This window comes from Cetorhinus maximus, chromosome 10, assembly GCF_964194155.1.
Source record: "Cetorhinus maximus chromosome 10, sCetMax3.hap1.1, whole genome shotgun sequence".
Taxonomy (NCBI): domain Eukaryota; kingdom Metazoa; phylum Chordata; class Chondrichthyes; order Lamniformes; family Cetorhinidae; genus Cetorhinus; species Cetorhinus maximus.
In genome coordinates, this window is record NC_135888.1 from 28,999,642 (window position 1) to 29,019,262 (window position 19,621).

The following is a 19,621-nucleotide window of genomic DNA, read 5'->3' on the forward strand; positions in this document are numbered from 1 at the left end:
AAAAACCCAGCTGATTCACAAATGTTCTTTGAGCAAAGAAACATTCCATCCTATATGTGGCCACACCTATGTGGTTGACCTTTAATTGCCCTTTGAAGTGGCTTATCAAGCCATTCACTTCTACCAAATGTCATGGGCAACTAAGGATGGACAATAAATGCTAGCCTTGCCAGTGACACCCAGATCCTAAAGATTAATAAAAAAAAAACAAATGTTATGAAGAGGGATATCTGCGTCTAGTGGGTCTTTGATGATGCTGGTAAAGGAATAATTATGGAGAAAGCATTTTATGTCAAACTTCTCCCCTTCCCCAACTCGACATTAACAAGACTTAAACCATCATATATAACTCTCAATAAAATCTCTACACATGAAGTCCTGCTTGCTATATGTAATAGCTCTGGAGAGAGTGCAGAGGAGGTTTACAAGAATTTTACCAGGGTTAGAAAAGTGTAGCTATGAGGAGAGATTGGATAGGTTGGGGTTATTTTCCTTAGAACAAAGAAGGCTGAAAGGTGACTTGATTGAGGTGTACAAAATTATGAGGGGAATAGATAGAGTGGACAGGGTAAAATTGTTTCCCTTGGTAGAGAATTCTAGAACCAGGGGACATAGATTCAAGATAAGTGACAATCCCTAGGTACTCAGTCAGGCTGAAAATGTGCACAACCTTAGCATCTGAACTTCCAATTACACATCCTGTCTCTCGGTAAGAACATTTAATTTCATCTCCAAAAAGTTGCTCACTGTTGCTAAAAACCCCAACCACCCTTCATCACCTCCAAGTTTAGTATCTTGTTAGCCTCTGATGGTCACCATTTACAAACTCCCCTTCATCCAAAACTCCATGATCCATGTTCACCTATGACCCCTGTCCTTGCTGACCTCCACTGGCTCACTATCCTCCAACCCATTGATTTTGGAATTAGAACCACAGAACCATAGAAAAGTTACAGCACAGAAGGAGGCCATTCATCCCATCTTGTCCATGCCAGCTCGAGGACACCCAGGTGCCTTTTCTAATCCCACCTTCCTGCACCCGGCCCATAGCCCTGCAGCTTACAGCACTTAAGGTGCAGATCTAGGTACTTTTTAAAAGAGTTTAGAGTTTCTGCCTCGACCACCAACTTGGGCAGCGAATTCCAGACACCCACTACCCTCTGCGTAAAAAAGTTCTTCCTCATGTCCCCCCTACGCCTTCTGCCACTTATCTTGAATCTATGTCCCCTGGTTCTAGAATTCTCCACCAAGGGAAACAATTTTACCCTGTCCACTCTATCTATTTCCCTCATAATTTTGTACACCTCAATCAAGTCACCTCTCAGCCTTCTTTGTTCTAAGGAAAATAACCCCAACCTATCCAATCTCTCCTCGTAGCTACACTTTTCTAACCCTGGCAACATTCTTGTAAACCTCCTCTGCACTCTCTCCAGAGCTATTACATCTTTCCTGTAATGTGGTGACCAGAACTGCACACAATACTCCAGTTGTGGACACACCAGTGTTTTATACAATTCCAACATTATATCCTTACTTTTATATTCTGTACCTCTGCCAGTGAAGGAGAGCATTCCATATGCCTTCCTTACAACCTTGTCTACTTGAACTGCTGCCTTCAGGGACCTGTGTACTTGTACACCAAGATCTCTCACTTCATCTACCCCCTTAGTATATTCCCATTTATTGTGTAATCCCTGTAACTGTTTGACCTCCCTAAATGTATGACCTCACACTTCTCTATGTTAAAATCCATCTGCCACTTTACCGCCCACTCCACCAAACCATCTATATCATTTTGGAGATCATGGCTATCCTCTACACTATCCACTACTTGACCAATCTTTGTGTCCTCTGCAAATTTCTCAATCGTGCCCCCCACGTTCGCGTCCAAATCGTTAATTTTATAACACAAACAGCAAGGGTCCCAACACCGAGCCCTGTGGAACACCACCACTTGAGACAACTTTCCATTCGCAAGGGCACCCATCGACCATTACCCTTTGTTTCCTGTTACAAAGCCAACCTTTTATCCAGTTTGCCACATTACCCTGAATCCCATGGGCTTTTACTTTCCTGACCAATCTGCCATGTGAGACCTTGTCAAATGCCTTGCTAAAATCCATGTACACAACATCCACTGCACTACCTTCATCAACCCTTCTTGTCACTTCCTCAAAGAATTTTATCAAAGTTATGAGGCAAGACCTTCCTTTAACAAATCCATGCTGACCATCCCTGACTAGTCCATGCCTTTCCATATGACAGTTAAGCCTATCTCTCAGGATTGATTCTACTAATTTGCTCACCACCGATGTAATACTCACTCGCCTATAATTGTTTGGCATTTCCTTTGATTCTTTTTTAAACAATGGAACTACGTTTGCATTTCTCCAGCCCTCCGGTTCCTCCGCTGTATCTAGTGAAGATTGGAAAATCATCCTCAGAGCACCTGCTATCTCCTCCCGGACTTCCTTCAGAAGCCTCGGAAACAATCCATTTGGCCCTGGTGACTTATCAACTTTCAAAGATTTCAACCCTCCGAGTACTTCCTCTCTCTTTATGACTATCCCATCCAATATCTCGCAGTATTCCTCCTGGACTACTATATCTACATCCTCCCTTTCCTTTGTAAACATGGAGACAAAATATTCATTCAAAGCCCTTCCCACAGCCTCTGCATCTACACACAAGTTTCCATCTTCATCTCTGATAGGTCCCACTTTTTCCTTAACTAACCTTTTAGCATTAATGTATTGGTAAAACATTTTTGGGTTATCTTTAACTTTACTTGCTAATCTTTTTTCATGCCCTCTCTTTGATTTCCTTATTTCCTTTTTTACTTCGTCTCTGCACTTCCTATGTTCGTCTAGGCTATCTGCAGTGCTTAGTTCTTTGTGCCTATCTTACGCTTTCTTTTTCTGTTTGATCTTCCCCTGTATTCCTCTAGATAACCAGGGGGGTCTAGATTTGGCAGTACCACTCTTACTTAGTAGGGGACATGTCTACTTCATACAATTAGGATCTCATTTTTTAGTGCTTCCCACAGGTTTTCCACTGTTTTATCCTCCAGCGGTGCTGTCCAGTCCACCTCAGCCAAGTCCCTTCTCATTTCTGCAAAATTTGCCTTCCCCCAGTTCAAGACTTTTACTCCTGCCTTATCTCTGTCCTTTTCCATGGTAATGCTAAATCTAACTGAATTGTGATCACTGTCCCCGATATGGTCGCCAACTGTCACTTCACCCTGTGTACTTGTATGCCAAGATCTCTCACTTCATCTACCCCTCTTATCTACCCCTAAATGTATGACCTCACACTTCTCTATGTTAAAATCCATCTGCCACTTTACAGCCCACTCCACCAACCCGTCTATATCATTTTGGAGATCATGGCTATCCTCTACACTATCCACTACTCGGCCAATCTTTGTGTCATCTGCAAATTTCTGAATCATGCCCCCCACGTTCACGTCCAAATCGTTAATATTATAACACAAACAGCAAGGGAGGTCAACAGTTACAGGGATTACACAATAAATGGGAATATACTTCGTTCCTCAAGACTAGGTCTAGAATTGCATCTCCTCTCGTTGAGTTTGTCACTAATTGGTTGAAAAAATTTTCCTGGACACACTGCATGAATTTTTCTCTCTCAGTGCCCCTTATATTGTTTGAATCCCAGTTGATATTAAGATAGTTGAAGTCTCCTACTACTATTGCCCTCTTGTTCTTACAAGCAGAAATTTGCCTACATATTTGTTCTCCTATCTCCCTTTCACTATTTGGGGGTCTGTAGTATACTCCCAGTAATGTGACTGCCCCTTTTTTTATTTCTAAGCTCAATCCATAAAGCCTCGTTTGTTGACCCATTTAGTATATCATCCCTTCTCACAACTGGAATTGATTCTTTAATCATTAGTGCTACTCCCTCCTTTTTTATCTCCTACTCTATCTTGTCTGAGGACTCTATAACCAGGGATATTAAGCTGCCAGTTTTGTCCCTCCTTTAGCCAGGTCTCCGTTTTAGCAATGACATCCTGCTGCCATGTGTCTACCTGTGACCTTAACTCATCTACCTTGTTTGTAATACTCCTTGCATTGATCCCTTAGTTTACCTATGTCGTTGGTACCAATGTGTACCACGACCACTGGCTGTTTACCTTCCCTCCCCAGAATGTCCTGCAGCCGCTCCGTGACATCCTGGGCCCTGGCACCAGGGAGGCAACATACCATCCTTGATTCACGTTTGCGGCCACAGAAGCGTCAGTCTGTGCCCCTAACTATTGAATCCCCTATCACTATAGCCCTGCCACTTGTTTTCCTCCTGCCCCTCTGAGTAGCAGAGCCACCCACGGTGCCGTGAACTTTGCTGTTGCTGCTTTCCCCTGAGAGGCCATCCCCCCCCACCAACAGTATCCAAAGCGGTATATCTGTTAGAGAGGGGGATGACCACAGGGGACTCCTGCACCACCTTCCTGAGTCTCTTACTGTTCCTGATGGTCACCCATTCCCCTTCTGCCTGTGTAATCTTCACCTGCGGTGTGATCACCTCGCTAAACATGCTATTCACGACTTGCTCAGCATCGCGGATGCTCCACAATGAGTCCACCCGCAGCTCCAGCTCCGAAATCCAGTTAGCTAGAAGCTGCATTTGGACACACCTTCTGCACACATGGTCACCAGGGACGCTGGAAGCGTCCCTCATTTCCCACATCCTGCAGGAGGAGCATATCACGGGTCTGAGTTCTCCTGCCATGATGTCCCTCTCAATTAAGCTAGTTACTCCCTTAAAAAATATGCTAGCTCGGGGCCTTATTTATGTTAGCTAGGAACCTTGTTTCTTGACTAATTATACTTGTACAGTACTACTCTATATTTTTATTTTAGCTCCTACCTCAGTATTAAGCTATTTAAATTTGCAAATACATTCTTGGCCTCATCTCATCCTCCCTCTGCAATATCCTCTACAACTCAGCTCACATTCTTCACTAAGCTGGCCAATTCTTTATCCATTCCCCCTGTTCCATAATTGGTAGCAAGATCTTAAGCCATCGTACCCCTATATTTGACTTCTCTGCTAAACTCCTCCACCTTGCTACATATTTCCTTGTCTTCAGAACATTTCCACATAACATTTAAGAAGTATTTGGATGTGCACTTGCGATGCCATGGCATACAAGGCTATGGGCCTAGTTCTGGAAAATGGGATTAGAATAGTTAGGTACTTGTTTGATTGGTACAGACTCAATGGGCTGAAGGGCCTTTTTCTGTGCTGTAGACCTCTATGACTCTATGGCTCTAATCCATGGTAAATGGTCATTTTTCAGACCAGAGGATGGTGTAGACAATAGTGCTCTCCCAGGGTCAGTGCTAGGACCACTACTTTTTCTCATATACCTAAATGATTTGGATATTGGAAAGCAGAGTAAAATTTCAAAATATGCCAGTGATACCAAACATGGAGGTGTGACAAACAGTGAGGATGATTCCAATCACTGCAACGAATCATAGATAGGCTAGCAAAATGGGTGGACAAGTGATAGATGGAATTTAATACAGAGAAGTGTGAGGCAATGGATTTGGCAAAAAGGAAGAGTATATATAGACTTAATGGCACAATTCCAAAGAATGTACAGAGTCAAAGGGACCTGGGGGTTCATGTGCATAGATCTTTGAAGGTGGCAGGAAATTGGATGGACACTCTAGGGAAATAAACTTGCAGAGTTACAGGGAGAGAGCTGGGAATGGGACTGTCTGCATTGTTCTACAGAGAGCCAGCATGGACTCAATAGGCTGAATGGCTTCCGCCTGCGCCGTATTGATTCTAAGACTCTGTGACTTTTCAAGAACGCCTCCATTTGCATCTCCTAAACCCTTGCTCAATCATTTTTTCAGGGAATACAAGTGAAATCAAAATTTCTACCAGCAGGCAGACCTTTTCTGCAAATGCAAACCACAGTTGGAGATTTTCTGGAGTGCATGTTGTCAAAACCAGTCTTTGGATCCTGATGTGCTTGTCAAGGCTAGAGGCATTTTTATATTTGCACCATCACTGCATCGTGTTTGAGGACAGTGATGTCCCATTTTTCAACATGGCCTGTCAGGGGCAAAAGTGGGGCTCATCTCTGTAAGAATGCTGCATTCGGATTTTATGTGGTGACCCACAGGGAGCAAACACACAAGGCTAACTCCCCACATTTCCATGAATGAAACTAGCTCTCTTATACCCATGTCAGAATCATACACTTACATTCTGATGTGTCAAGAATCCTGTCAGTTCCTGGAGACAGGGTATTTACCTATGGAGTGCTAGTGACAGAAGCAAAGCTGGGTGTCTTCAGTCAGCTGCCTGGCAGTGTCGAAGTATTTAATCACTAAGATAAAAGCAAAAAACTGCAGATGCTGGAAATCTGAAACAAAAACAAAAAATGCTGGAAAAACTCAGCAGGTCTGACAGCATCTTTTAAGAAGAGTCGTACAGACTTGTAGCATTAACTCTGTCTTTCTCTCCAAAGATGCTGTCTGACCTGTTGAGTTTTCCCAGCATTTTTTGTTTTTGTTTCAAAGTATTTAATGTCTGATTGATCATATTACTGTATTCACTTCAGCTTTTGGATGCTTTAGAAATGTTAGTTAAAATCAGCAACGAGATCTTGCATTTGCAGTAAATATAGCAGCATTATTAAACTTGTTCCCTTTATCTGATGACTGCACAAGCTTACACAATAAATAGCTGTGCCATACAAGCCAAGAAAGGCCCAGGTCAATCTCTATTTGGTGCTAATTAGTCAATCTTAGCTAAGGTAAGTTGGGGGTACTATGATTGGTCTCAGTCACTCTGGGATAGGGTTTGGCTTCCCACTACCCCACCTCTATCCTGTGACCCTGAAAGAAAAATCATGGCGTCATTTTGGATACAGTTGAAATTTGTGATGGTGAGGAGGGAACTGTAGTTTTGTTAGCTGGATGAGGTGACATATTCTGAATGTTCTTTCTCATCTATATTTATCTTGTGATCTTGAGAAAAATATAAGCCTATTACTTCACCCTATGGTCTGACAGAATTTGTAACTATACATGAACCTGCAGAAATTGTGTAAGTTTCCCCAGTGTGCCACACAGGGGCAGTAGCATCCCAGAAGAACTCACCACAATCTTAACCAATTTATTTACAAAAGCTGCTCAAAAAAATCTGCTTTTTAAAGGAAGTATTCCCAAATTAAAATTTTTTTCTTCTGTTTTGAGTTAAACATCAATTAAAGTCAAGCATAAACACCATTAAACTGCAAAGTCATTTCCGATTACAGTGTATAAATTAATCAAATTACACGATAAAACTTAGGTTGGATTTAGAATTTGAATCTAGGGACTTAAATGTCATAATGTTCAGCTGAACATTGCTGTGGCTTTACAGTGGAATGACCTAATTAACTTCACGGGTCCTGCATAATTTCAAAATCTTTCATCTAAGTAGTAACTGCTGTTTGTGAAATGAATTCATGTAAATTCCTACTCGAATAGATAAGGTTCAGTTGAAGTGTCCCCCATCAACCAGTGCAGTGGCAATTTCAATGCGGGCATTTCATGGTTCTTTAGGGATGAAGGACTTTGGAAATAGTTGGCATGAAATTGGGATCAGAAGCACCCACTGCCTGGGTGCTGTTTGGCCTCCAAAATTACGTCCACAACACACATGCACACTTTTGGGGTTAGATCTGCCAGACTCCATATAGGGGATGGTTTAGCGTACACACACACGGTGAATGGAAGTATGCTGAGTAGGCAGATCATGACATCAATCAATGTGGAATGCTGACTTGACGCCAGCGAAGGACACAGTTATACTATTTGGAGCTCAACACTCCAATTATCACAGAATCACAGAATCACACAGTGCAGAAGAGGCCCTTTGGCCCTTCGAGTCTGCACTGACACGTGAGAAACACCTGACCTATTAGCTCTCTCTTTTATCGTCATTTAGCTGAACTTGCATTCAGCAGCAGGATGGACCTTGCCACACCAGTGCTATTTAAAGGAATGATCAGTTGCTTTTAGATTAGTTGCTGGTTGATTGCTGATGGCTGTTGCTTTGATTCTACAATTGTTTGGTGCTTTTTATAGTTGTTTAAAGTTACTAAAGTCTACATGTGTTTGGTCCTCAAGAACTTTGCTGACTTCAAGGCTTCTGCACAACCTAGTTGCTCTGAGACAATGGAAGCCATACAAAATGTGAAAGTCAAATGATTGGCACGCTGAAACAACATCTTGCTGCCTGGACCACACTGGTGGAGCCCTGCAGTGCTTGGCAGAGCAAGCTGCACATTCATGCTGCACAACCTCGTCATCTTACGTTGACAGCCCCAGCCAGCAGCCATATGTTGAGCAGCTGAGAAGCAGGAACGTCAGGAGGAGAGGGTGGAGGACCAGCATGAGGAGGAGGAAGATGGGAGGCAACCTAGACAGCCTCTTCCTGGCTGTCCATGAAGAACTAATGTGAGTTGGATACCAGTAACCACGATCCCAATACCTCATTCACCAACATTAGAGTTGGTGCTGGACTCCTCCATGTTCCTTGACATTGATTGTAAGCTTCCTGGCAGGCTTCCCAAAGCACCAAGTATTTCAGTGTGTGTACTCATCAGCCTTCTTCTCATTGAAAAGTGCACCTGAGCCCATAAGCCCAGCCCTGTGGCTGAACACTAATGTCAAGTGTCTCACTATGTGCAGATTCCACCTCTAGGCCATGCTCTAAATTACATGCAGTGCCATTATCTGAGTTGATGGATCTGGCTACAAAATCAAGTGATGGTGCTGAATCTTCATCATCACTTTCTTCTTACTCTTCCTCTACTGTCTGGCTAGGTTGCACTTCTTAGATATCTAAAAGCAAAAAGGCACAAGGATAAGGATGTAGTGCAGGTTCTGGGGAGTGAGGAGTGTGGTGGAATCCAAGAGGTGCATGTTTACACTATCTGTGGCTTGTGGGATGAGGGGGAGATGGGACAAGCAAAGGTGGACTACACATAGGATACTGTCATCTTCCATTGTTTCAGCTGGCCACAGCCTCAGCAATGGGCCTCCCAATAATGGCCAACACAATCTCTTCCATGGGGGTCAGAACATGCAGGCACACCTTTCCCCCTCCCTCTGCCTCCAGTTATAATTTCATTTTATTCTTTTGATGGGATGTGGGTGTCGCAGGCAAGGCCACCATTTGTTGCCCATCCCTAATTGCCCATGAACTAAGTGGCTGGTGAGGCCATTTCAGAGGGTATTTAAGAGTCAACCACGTTGCTATGGGTCTGGAGTCACATGTAGGCCAGACCAGGTAAGGACGACAGATTTCCTTCCCTAAAGGACATTAGTGAACCAGAGGGGTTTTTACAACAATCGACAACGGTTTCATGGTTACCATTACTGAGGCTAGTTTATTAATTCCAGGTTTTTTTAAATTAATTGATTTAAATTTCACCAGCTGCCTTGGTGAAAGCATTAGCCTGGGCCTCTGGATTATTAGTCCAGTGACATTACCACTATGCCACTATCTTCCCTTATGCATCATTTTGTTTTGCAAGGGAGGAGTGTCAGTGAATGTTTGTAATCTATTTGGCTAATGTGGTTGTCATGGCTGAATAGCTGACAGACACCTCAAAGGTTACGAGCCCTAACAACATCCTGGCAATAATACTGATAACTTGTGCTCCAGAACTATCTGCACCTCAAGTCAGGCTGTTCCTGTACAGCTACAACACTGGCATCTACCCAACAATGTGGAAAATTGCCTAGATATGTCCTGCTCACAGAAAGCAGGACAAATGCAATCCAACCAATTACCACCCCATCAGCCTACTCTCGATCAGCAGCGAACTGATGGAAGGTGCTATCGAGCAGATCTTACTCAGCAATAACCTGCTCACTAATGCTCAGTTTGGGTTCCACCAGGGTCACTCAGCTCCTGACCTCATTAAAGCTTTAGTCCAAATGTGGACAAAAGAGTTGAACTCAAGAAGTGAGGTGAGAGTGACTGCCCTTGACACCTAGGCAGCATTTGACTGAGTGTGGCATCAAGGAGCCTGAGCAAAATTGAAGTCAATGGTAATCAGGAGATAACTCTCCACTGGTTGGAGTCATACCTAGCACACAGATTGTGGTTGTTGGAAGCCGATCATCTCAGTCCCAGAACAGCAGGAGTTCCTCAAGGTAGTGTCATCGGTCCAAACATCTTCAGCTGCTTCACCACTGCCCTTCCCTCCAACATAGATCAGAAGTGGGGATGTTTGCTGATGATTGCATAATGTTCAGCACCATTTGCAACTCCTCAGATACTGAAGCAGTCCATGCCCACAGGCAACAAGACCTGGACAATTTTCAGGATTGGGTTGATAAGTGGCAAGTAACATTTACACCGGGCAAGTGCCAGACCATGACCATCTGCAACATGAGACAATCTAACCATCTCCCCTTGACATTCAATGGCATTACCATTGCTGAATTCCCCACTATCAGCATCCTGGTCGTTACTATTGACTAGGGACTGAACTGGAACAGCCAGAACTAGAGTTCACAGTTTAAAAATAAGGGGTTGCCCATTTAGGACAGAGATGAGGAGAAATCTTTTCTCAGGTGCTGGTGAGTCTTTGGAACTCTCTTCCTCAAAAGGAGGTGGAAGCGGAGGCTTTGAACATTTTTAAGGCAGAGCCAGATAGATTCTTGATAAGGCTATCAGGGAATGTAGGGTTGAGGGTGCAATCAGATCAGCCATGCTCTTATTGAATGGTGGAGCAGGCTCGAGGGGCAGAGTGGCCTACTTCTGCTCCTAGTTCGTAAGTTCATATGTTCATAAATAAATACTGTGGCTACAAGAACAGGTCAGAGGCTGAGAATTCTGTAGTGAGTAACTCATCTCTAAGGCAAGTAACTCACCTGATTCCCCAAAGCCTAACCTGCATCTAGAAGGCACAAATCAGGAGTGTGATGGAATACTCTCCATTTTCCTGAGTGAATGCGACTCCAACAACACTCAAGAAGCCTGACGCCATCCAGGACAAAGCAGCCCGCTTGATTGAAACCTCATCCACCATCATAAATATTCACTCCCTCCACCACCAACTCATAGTAGCAGCAGTGTGTACCATATACGAGATGCAATGTAGCAATTCACCAAGGCTCCTTCAACAGCATCTTCCAAACCCATGATCTCAAATGTCTAGAAACACAAGGGCAGCAGACACATGGGAACACCACCACCCGCAAGTTCCCCTCCAAGTCACACATCATCCTTGACTTGGAATGATATTGCTGTTCCTTCACTGTCGCTGGATCAAAATCCTGGAACTCCTTCCCTAACAGCACTGTGGGTGTACCTGCACCAGATGGAATGCAGCGGTTCACCACCGCCTTCTCAAGGCCATATAGGGATGGGTAACAAATGCCGGTCTAGCGAGCAACACCCGCATCCCATGAAAGAATAAAAAAAGTAGTGTGTGCAAGCTGTGAGATGTGAGTATGAGGCTTGCAGCAGTGTTAAGTGTGTGATGTTGAGGGGAAGCTTGTGAACTTTAGGTACAAGGCCTGATTGATAGAGATTATTGGTAGGTGAGTGATGGGGGTGTGGTGAATTGAGCAGTGTCTGAGGCTAGCAGTGCATTTGGTTGGATATGGCATTTGAAGATTAATTCCCTGACCGTGATCATTCATATGAGGTTATTCAATATGTTGGAGTACTGCATCCAGACTCCTGTCACTGACCTCAGAGCTAGCGGCTCCCACTGCCTTCTGAGTGTATGTCTGGGTGTGAGGCAGGGGGGTGGGGGTGGTCTCCTGGCTCCCATCTCTCCTCCTTTCCACCTCCTCCACTGCGGTGTTCAGAAACCTTGGAGCCCACATCCTCCAATGTTGTGCCATTATTCAATGCTTCCCAGGTCAAATTTACTTCCCCCATGACTCTCAGAACTTGCTCCAGAAATACTGCACCTCCCTTTTAAGAGGTTAGCTTTAAGTGATGGTAGCCACTTTCAATATTGGCCCTCTGCTCAGGTGCACAGCCAATCAACAATGTTTTTGTACCAAGATAAAAGCAAAATACTGGAAATGCTGAAATAGGAAATAAAAACAGAAAAAGCTGGAAAAGCTCAGCAGTGTCTGTGGAGAGAGAAACAGTTAACGTTTCGAGTCCGTATGATTCTTCTTCAGAGCTAAAGAGAAGTAGAAATGTGATGGATTTTATACTGTTTAAGAAGGTGGGGAGAAAAATAGAAGGTCAGGGGTAGGTGGGAGCTAAAGAGAAATTTGACAAAGGGAGTGTTAATGCTTGTGTTAAAGACCAAAGAAGTTGCTGATAGTGGCATAAAGGTAAGATAGCATTAATAGCAGAACAAGGGACAAGGGTCAGCACTCTGTGAAAGCAAAACATAAAAACAAGCAACAGATGGCCTTGTGTGGTGGTGGGGGGTTGAGGGGGGGGCGGGGAGGGCGGGGTGGCAGGGTGGTGGGGGGGGGGTGGTGGGCGGAGATAAATAATTAAAAGAATTTTTTTTAAAAATTGGATTAAAAAAGGGATAAAGAGGGAGGAGAGAGTTTATGGTCTGAAGTTGTTGAACTCAATGTTAAGTCGGGAAGGCTGTAAAGTAGCTAATTGGAAGATGAGGTGCTGTTCCTCCAGTTTGCGTTGAGCTTCACTGGAACATTGCAGCAGGCTAAGGACGGACATGTGGACATGAGAGCAGGGTGGTGTGTTGAAATGGCAAGCGACAGGGAGGTCTGGGTCATCCTTACAGACTGAGCGAAGGTGTTACACAAAGCGGTTACCCAGTCTGCGGTTGGTCTCTCCAATGTAGAGGAAACCGCTTTGGGAGCAGTGAATACAGTAGACTAAATTGAAGGAGGTGCAAGTGAAGCGCTGCTTCACCTGAAAGGAGTGGGGCTTTGGATGGTGAGGAGAGGAGGCAAAGGGGCAGGGGATGCACTTTCTGCGATTGCATGGGAAGGTGCCGTGGGAAGGGGATGAGGTGAAGGGGGTGACGGAAGAATGGACCAGGTTGTCACAGAGGGAATGGTCCCTATGGAATGCCAACAATGGGGGTGAAGGGAAGATGTGTGGTGGCATCATGCTGGAGTTGGCGAAATGGCGGAGGATGATCCTTTGAATGCGGAGGCTGGTGAGATGAAAAGTGAGGTCAAGGGGGACCCTATCATGGTTCTGTGAAGGAGGGGAAGGTGCAAGGGCAGATGCGCGGGAGATGGGTTGGACATGACTGAGGGCCCGGTCAACCACAGTTGAGGTGTCCCCTCGGTTAAGGGAAAAGGAAGATGTCAGAAGCGCTGTTTTGGAAAGTGGCATCATCAGAACAGATGTGATGGAGGTGGAGGAACAGGAAAATTGGGATGGAGTCCTTACAGGAAGCAGGATGTGAGGAGCTGCTGAGGTAGCTGTGGGAGTCTGTGGGCTTGTAATGAATATTGGTAGGCAGTCTATCACCAGAAATGGAGACAGAGAGGTCAAGGAAGGGAAGGGATGTGTCAGAGATGGCCCATGTGAAGGTGAGAGAGGCATGGAAATTGGAAGCAAAATCAATGAACTTTTCCAGGTCCAGACGAGAGCATGAAGCAGCACCGATACAGTCATTGATGTACCAAAAAAAGAGTTGTGGGAGGGGGTTTGAGTAGGACTGGAACAAGGAATGTTCCACATACCCCATAAAGAGACAGGCATAACTGGGGCCCATGCGGGTACCCATTGCCACGCCTTTTATTTGGAGTGAGACAAATTAAAGGTGAAATTGTTCAGTGAGAGAACAAGTTCAGCCAGGCGGAGGAGAGTGGTGGTGGATGGAGATTGTTCGGGCCTCTGTCCAAGGAATTAGCAGAGAGCCCTCAGACCATCCTGGTAGGGGATGGAGGTGTAGGGTGTTTGGACATCCATAGTGAAGAGGAGGCAGTTAAGGCCAAATGTTTTTGTACTGGCTGGTTGCAGATGTCATTTAAAACATCAGGCAGCACGAAGCTGGCAGTTAACGGACACAGGTTAATTGAATGAACCCCACGCTCGTTTTCGGGGGTTATTGAATTTAGCCCGCAGTGTGTTTTGTATCATGGATCTAATTAGGTGCATGCTCAGCAAATATCTCACAACAAGGTAGACAATGTGACTAGAAAAGATAAGGTCAAGTAACCTTTTAACAGAGATAGTGCTATAACCAAGCACTGTAATAAACAAAGTGGGAGTATAGATAGATAAAGAACAATTTACAGTGTGTTCATAGTTTAGGCTCAATTAACATGAATGGAAGGACAATTTTCATGAAGGTATTTTATTCTTAGAGCTAAGTCTTTCAGGCGAATCTACTCATTAATGCCAAATCAAAGCAAATCACACTCCCTGGATTTTGGACCTGGAATTTGTATTTGGATGGTGAGGAAATACTTCACTGTAATAAAGTTTAAATAATGTAACTTTGAATATAAGAATAATCACTTTGAGATAATTACAGGATAGCAAACAGGGACTGGTCTAGATAAAAGAAGCCTTTTAACATATGTAATGAAACAGCTTGGGCTTGGCTGCACAAACCTTTGCTACTACCAGGAATTCTCTGCTAACAACCCTAAGGAATCATATGCTGCAGTGGTTGTTATTTCAGATGTTATACTTTGCGCAGAGCAGATCATTGATATTCAGTCTCCACGTTTTGTGTCAGGTTTGACATGAGCCTCCATAAAAGTTTAAAAAAAACATTTTTCTGCAATGGGCACAGTAATGTAATTACATCACCAGATGCATTTTTGTGCACAGCTCTGTTCACACATCTGGTGAAATGCGCTAGGCATCATTTATCAAGATAATGTTTCCTGGTCATTAAACAAGGGTGCTTAGCACATAACTCTTGCACTGTCAGACCTTTAAACTGCTTTTCCTTTATTGTCACTGGGTCAGAATCCTTAAGTTTTTTTTACTCAACATCATTATGGGATCACTATCATCAGAAAGAGTGTAGAGGCCTATGGAGAAGGTCCACTGCCACCTTCTCAGGGCAACTAAGGATGGGCAGTAAATGAAGCTTTGTTAGCATCAGCCACACCCTGAGAACAAACACAAAGGAAATCGAGAACCAGTGTGACATCAACCTGCAACCCCCCGCATCATGTTTATATAACACAATGGTCTCAATTAATATTTTTGTGTAAAGTTGATTGAGGCTATCTGCACTAGATGCTTCTCCCCTGCCAAACCTTGGCACCTTTCCTACAAATCCTATTTTTGAATCCCTCCAACCAGCTTCTTGTTCATAACCATCCTCCACCCAATATAAACATCCATCCATCAAAATCCCAGCTGCCTCTATCCAATCTTGCACAAGCTCTGCTCACCTATCATCTCTCTGCTTGCTGACCTAAATTGGCTCCCAGTCTCTCAATGCCTCAAGTTTAAAATTCTTATCTTTGAGTTTAAATTGCTTCATGGCCTCACCCCTCTCTACCTCTGTAATCTTCCCTGGTGCTACAAAGCTCTGCACAGTCTTTTCCTCCTTTAAAGCTCTTAAAAACTCATCTATTTGGCCAAGATCCTAGTTGTTCTAACACACCTTCTTTGGCTTCCCACCTATTTTTGTCTGAATACGCCTTGGTAAGCTGCACTACATCAAAGTGTTATTTAAATATAAGTCACATGTAATATAACGAGTACCTGCCAAATAATTAATTGCTGTAATTCTGAGTTCAAATAACATTTACCGAAACATTGACCTTGCCTTTTGTGAGGATTTCTACCCTGCTTTACTGAATTTCGGTCTTGTGATTCACTGTTTCTTACCTATTGTTCTACATATAAAAATTAAGGTGAATTCATGTACCACCCATCGTTGATTTTATTATGTTGATGCTGTTGCCATGGTAGTGAAAATGTACTGAAAAGTGGAACAGCTTACTTGATTTCCAATTTTATCTAATGCTATCATTTTAGCATACAGTCTGTGACAAACATATGGTAGGAACGTCACGCTATAGTTCAGCCATTGAGTTAATTCCCCTCCATGATCTCAGTGTTCAATCACAATGACAGGTCACCTAATAGAGAAGCAAATGATGATATGCAAACAACGCAGAATAGTTAGGGCTGAGGATAAAATCAAGAACAGACTGCATGATGGATAATAGTAATATGTATTGAACTCTGGCAACACGGTTAGCAATGTAGTTTATGATCATGATAAAATTCCCACGGGCCGAAAGATTTTCCAAATGCCCACTTCCTGAATTACACCCCAGAAAGTGATCGACGTGATTAAACTGGTCTTTGATTAATCAGGCTAAAAAAACAATTGCCTTTAAAACCCGCAGGACGTCCCAAGGCACATCAGAGTCAATTAAGTATTTTTGAAAGTTAGTCATTGTTATACTATAGGAAATACCATACACAGCAAGATCCCACAAATAGCAGGATGGTAATGATCATGCAGCGCAGAAGGAGGCCATTTGGCCATCATGTCTGTGCCAACTCTTCATAGCAGCAATTCCCCTAGTGCCACTACCTTCCCCTCCACCCACGCTTCTCTCTGTAGCCCAGTATATTCTTCCTTTTCAGATGACAGTCTAATTCCCTTTTGATTGAATGCCACCCTGTCTCCACCTCACTCTCAGGCAGTGCATTCCAGATCCTAACCACTTGCTGTGTGAAAAAGTTTTTCCTCATGTCACCATTGCTTCTTTTCCAATTATCTTAAATCTGTGCCCCCTTGTTCTTGATCATGCCACCAGTGGGGGCAATTTCTCCCTATCTACTCTGCCCAGACACCTAATGATTTTGAGTACCTCTATCAAATCTCCTCTCAACCTTCTCTTCTCGAAGGATAACAGTCCCAACTTCTCCAATCTACCCAGATAATTGAAGTTCCTCATCCCTGAAACCATTCTCCTAAATCTTTTCTGCACATTGTCTAATGCCTTCTCATTTTTCCTAAAGTGTGGCACCCAGAACTGGATGCAATACTCCAGCTGAGGCCGAACCAGTGTTCTATACAATTTTAACAAATCTTCCTTATTCTTTCTACTCTATGCCCCTACTAATGAAGCCTAGCACACTGTATGTTTTATTAACTGCCCTCTCAACCTGTCCTGCACCCTTCAATAATTTATGCACATATATCCTTCGACAGTACCTTCCAAACCCACAAACTCCCCCACTTAGAAGGACAAGGGCAGCAGATGCATGGGAACACTACCACCTGTAGGATCTCCCCCAAACCACACACCATCCTGACTTGGGAATATATCACCGTTTCTTCACTGTCACTGGGTCAAAATCTTGGAACTTGCTTCTTAACAGCACTGTGGGTGTACCTACAGCACATGGACTGCAGCGGTTCAAGAAGGCAGCTCACCACCACCTTCTGAAGGGCAATTAGGGATATACAATAAAAATACTGGGCCTAGCCAGCGAAGCCCATGTCCCGTGAAAGAATAAAAAACACACACGTCATTCTGACCCTGCACCTCCTTTAGAATTGTACCCTTTATTTTATATTGTCCCTGTGTTCTTCCTACCAAAATAAATCACTTCACATTTCTCTGCATTGAATTTCATTTGTCTGCCCATTCCAATAACCTGTCTATGTCCTTTTGAAGTTCTCCACCACCCTCTTCACATGTTCACAATGCTTCCAAGTTTCGCTTTGTGCACAAATAGTGAATTTTATTTTTTATTCATTCATGGAATTCGCTGGCTGGGCAAGCATTTATTGCCCATCCCTAGCTGCCCTTGAGAAGGTGGTGGTGAGCTGCCTTCTTGAACTGCTGCAGTCCCTGTGGTGTAGGTGCACCCACAGTACTGTTAGGGGGGGAGTTCCAGGATTTTGACCCAGCAACAGTGAAGGAACGACGATATATTTCCAAGTCAGGATGGTGAGTGACTTGGAGTGGAACTTCCAGGTGGTGGTGTTCCCATCTATCTGCCCTTCTAGATGGTAGTGGTCATGGGTTTGGAAGATGCTGTCAAAGGAGCCTTGGTGAATTTCTGCAGTGCGCCTTGTAGATGGTACACACTGCTGCTACTGTACGTCGGTGGTGGAGGGAGTAAATGTTTGTGGGTGTGGTGCCAATCAAGTGGGCTGCTTTGTCCTGGATGGTGCCAAGCTACTTGAGTGTTGTGGGAGCTGCATTCATCTAGGCAAGTGGGGAGTATTCCATCACACTCCTGACTTGTAGGACAGGCTTTGGGGAGTCAGGAGGTGAGTTACTCGTCACACGATTCCTAGCCTCTGGCCTGCTCTTGTAGCTACAGTATTTACATGACTAGTCCAGTTCAGTTTCTGGTCAATGGTAATCCGCAGGATTCAGTGATAGTTATGTCATTAAGTATCAAGGGGTGATGTTTAGATTCACACTTGTTGGAGATGGTCATTGCCTGGCACTTGTGTGGCACTAAAGTTACTTGCCACTTGTCAGCCCAAGCCTGGATATTGTCCAGGTCTTGCTGCATTTGCACACAGACTGCTTCAGTATCTGAGGAGTCGCGAATAATGCTGAACATTGTGCAATCATCAGCGAACACCCCCACTTCTGACCTTATGATGGAAGGAAGGTCAATGATGAAGCAGCTGAAGATGGTTGGGCCGAAGACTCTACCCTGGGTAACTCCTGCAGTGATGTCCTGGAGCTGAGATGACTGACCTCCAACAACCACAACCATCTTCCTTTGTGCTAGGTATGACTCCAACCAGCGTTGGAATACCCCTGATTCCCATTGGCTCCAGTTTTGCTAAGGCTCCTTGATGCCACACTCGGTCAAATGCGGCCTCGATGTCAAGGGCAGTCACTCTGACCTCACCTCGGGGGTTCAGTTCTTTTGTCCATGTTTGAACCAAGGTTGTAATGAGGTAAGGAGCTGAGTGGCCCTGGCAGAAACCAAACTCGGTGTCAGTGACCAGGCTATTGCTATGCAAGTGCTGCTTGATAGCACTGTTGATGACCCCCTTCCATTACTTTGCTGATGATTGAGGGTAGATTGATGGGGTGGTAATTGGCCAGGTTGGGATTTGTCCTGCTTTTTGCGTACAGGACATACCTGGGCAATTTTTCACACAGCCGCGTAGATGCCAGTGTTGTAGCTGTACTGGGACAGCTTGGCTAGGGGCGCGGGAAGTTCTGGAGCACAAGTCTTCAGCACTATTGGCAGAATATTGTCAGGGACCATAGTCTTTGCAGTATCCAGTGCCTTAAAATTTATTTTAAATGATGTTGGCTGAGGGATAGCTATTAGCCAAGATATTCGGGAGAACTCCCCTGCTCTTCTTCAGAATAGTGGCTTGAAAGCTTTTATGTTCACCTGAGGGCAAACAGGGGGTTTGACATCTTCATAAGTGTAACGCCCGCCTAGTACTGCCCTGAATTTGATGCTCCTGTTTCTGCTGTGGGTCAAAGAATTTGCAATACCGCCTTCTGACTCCGAGGCAAGTGTGCTACCCCTAAGCAATGGCTGACACCCTTGCCATTAAACAAAAATAAAAATATCTGGAAAAACTCAGCAGGTCTGGCAGCATCTGCGGAGAGGAACACAGTTAACGTTTCGAGTCCGAATGCCTCTTCAACAGAACTAAGTAAAAATAGAAAAGAGGTGAAATATAAGCTGGTTT